Below are 3,084 nucleotides of genomic sequence, written 5' to 3'. Positions count from 1 at the left end.
CATGATTTAAAGAGTGGTGTTTTAATAATAAAAATTTTAGTGAAGTTTAATCAATAATTTTATTAATAATATTTCATGTACTCAGGTACTTAGAGAAGGAATCATATGTGTGTGTAGTTGTATCCTTAAAGAAACATAAAAGTTTGGGTGAATTTAAATTCAGTCGATGTTATTTTATAACTGGTCATGTAACTATTTTGAAAGCCAAATTTATATTTTTTTACCTACCATTATTACTGAACCTAAACACGTAAAGTATATTCTGCAACCACATGTAATTTTATGTGTGTTGTGTGAGCGTGTTGGCGATAAACTTATTGATTATTAACATCTTATGTTGTATTTACACGCATAACTCTATTAAATATATTGTTATAGTTGGTTTAAAACACATAACTGTAGAGAAAAGGGATTACTTTTTCTCTTAAGTAACTACAGTATAGAAAGGATGTGGGTGCAATATACTACTATCTTGTATCATTAAACGCACTAACTATTTCAGTCACACTGTTATCGCGGGCTCATTCAGTGTGGCACAAACTTTTAGTTTCCGAATTGCGACATTTTCTCTCCCTGCCTGCACCACGCCTCGCAATTTTTTCCGTCGTGATTAACTTTATTTGCAAAGTAAGCAGTTTTTTTTTTTTTTACTTCGTGGTAATGTAGTGAAACTTCCATCGTTTGCAAGTATAGGCGTGGGGTTACTTTTCACTTGTCACTTATTGCTTGTAATCTGAGGTTTGAATTATAAAACTGCAGCTCTATGTGAAAAATAGTATCACTTATGCTTCATTGTATTTTTGTTGCTTCCGTTTGAAACCAAGTCATGGATTTTAAAGATTGTTATTTTGGTAATTTTGTTTGATGCATAAATTACGATTGTTGCCAAATAACTTGTATTAGATTTTGTCTGTCTGTCTCTCTGTCTGTAGTTCGTGTAGCGTGCAGACTTTGAGGGCTGGTGCCGTGAAATTTGGCACTTAGGTTATACAGAGGGGTCTGTTTTCATCTCGGAGAGAGTTTTTTGAAATTCATCTTTTATTTTCAGCTAATTTGAAGCACGTAACCCCGATGGTTTCCATGGCAATGACTATTGCATTGTTGAGGATTTCTTTATCTCAATGGCAACTAGTAACGCAACGTTGACGCCTCGTTCGCTTTCTGATTGTAGACCAATATTTCTGTAATTATCATCTTTGTCATGATATCGACACGGTGTTGATTAAAAAATGCGAAATTGAAGGTCCTTTTTTTAAAAAAATGTAATTTTTTTTAATTGTCTGTCTTCCCGTTTATCTTTTTTTTAATGACGAATGTTTCTTGATTTTATTTTTTTTTTTTTTGCTTTTGTTTAATGTGCGACAGTAGCGTACCCACGAGGTGGGCCGTGTACAACGACCAGTGCGGTAGTATTCTGCCTGTAGACTTACGAAACAAAGCGCGGGTAAATCAGCTAGTTAATTATGGTGGGTTGTAAATTACTTCATAAAGCCAGTGCATTTCACGATAAAATTTTACTTATGGTTGTTGAGTTCACGTACATGAATCAACATGACTAATTTTATTATTCTAACAAAACATTCAAAACGTTTTGAGACTACAACCAAAAACCTTCTGTTTTCTTCTCCTGCATGTGAGTTTACATTGTTTACAAAAAAAAACATACGTCTCGGAAGTCAATATCAAAAATGTATTCTACGAAGAGCCAATTATCTAAGATTACGATAAATTTTTATTTTTATGTGCGGTTAATAATTCGTTGCAAAAGCCATATATGTATTGTATTTTCTAAAAATTAAGACAAACAAGTCGATAACACTTGTTCATTAGTTGCTGTTACATGTCACCTTCTCACTGGATTGCATATAATTCTGTCATATTTTTTCCCACTAGCTCCTTGTTTTCAAATACATTTTTAAAGACCCTAGTTACGATTATAATTCTTAAAATTTGTGCAATCTATAGTGTCGCAAATTAATAAAGCTAATTTGCCAGGGATCTACATACCATTCGAAAGCACATGAATCATAATTCTAAATATGCTTGCTAAACATGGCAAAGGCTTCTCTTGAGACACCTGTCTGTTGAAAAAAACAAAATGGCTGGTGCAAATAAATCGAGCCGTTTTTATTGTTGCATGAAAAAATAATAACTGCAATTATCACTATAGTATAAATTGTAGAAACCGTCAAAAGTAGTTTTATGTTGTCGGGTAGATACAAGTGTACACAAAATAATCGGTGTAATTTTCTTAATGCCTGAAGCAACGGTATATATTTCGTCCGGATTACATGTGGTTAGTTTATTTGATTTTTTATTGTTATTATTGAATTCTGGTCTTTTAAGGAGATTCCAAACCACCCATAATCCAATGAGAAGGTAGTTTTAATGATTAATGTTATCCATGAAGGGCCTTGCAACTCAAAATGTTTGTGACTCTGAAATCATTCATTCGACTAGTCGGAAGTTCAACTTAAAAGGCTGATAGCCTTTTTATCATTTGTTTAAGTATCCTTTGGACTAAAGTTACTTTTAATAAAGTGTTAGGAAACAGTCTTAAAGACATTTGCAAACTATCAGTAATAAGTGCCGAAGTAGCTCAGCTGGGAGAGCGTTAGACTGAAGACCTAAATGTCCTTGGTTCGATCCCGGGTTTCGGCATTGCTTTTAGTTTTGTATTAGTTCATCCCATTTGTTAGAACAAGTAAATGTTAATTGAATTTCTGTTCAAAAGTGAATAAATTACTAAGGAAAAAATTTAAGTGGATTTACTTCGTTTACTTCTCGTTTACTTTATCGCTATGCTGCTGGACAAACCACTCCAAGGGTTTTATTCCTCGTGTCTCTCAAGGCAGTGTCAACACAACTCAGGAGCATGCACCGCTTTGTCAGAGGAGAAAACAACATTGATGTAAAGAACGGATGAAGATATTTAGGTTTTAGTATATCGTTGCTAAATTTCTTGGGATGAGTTATATAAATAGAATTACTTCCTGTAATTTTTACCTTAGAATGTATGTTTACATTTGTAAGTTTTGAATTTATAAACTGTGGAATTTTTAAGACAGAGCAAGGAATTCACAC

General features: G+C 33.2%; 1 non-coding gene across 1 annotated transcript; it reads left to right on the top strand.

Annotated features, from left to right (window-relative positions):
* The first annotated feature begins 2,588 nt into the window (after positions 1–2,588).
* On the top strand, positions 2,589–2,661 carry Trnaf-gaa (transfer RNA phenylalanine (anticodon GAA)). The gene has a single exon. It is a non-coding gene; the product is annotated as a tRNA-Phe (tRNA).
* The last annotated feature ends 423 nt before the right edge of the window (positions 2,662–3,084 follow it).

Source organism: Bacillus rossius, chromosome 5 (assembly GCF_032445375.1).
Source record: "Bacillus rossius redtenbacheri isolate Brsri chromosome 5, Brsri_v3, whole genome shotgun sequence".
NCBI lineage: Eukaryota > Metazoa > Arthropoda > Insecta > Phasmatodea > Bacillidae > Bacillus > Bacillus rossius.
This window is presented reverse-complemented; position numbering and strand designations above follow the sequence as displayed.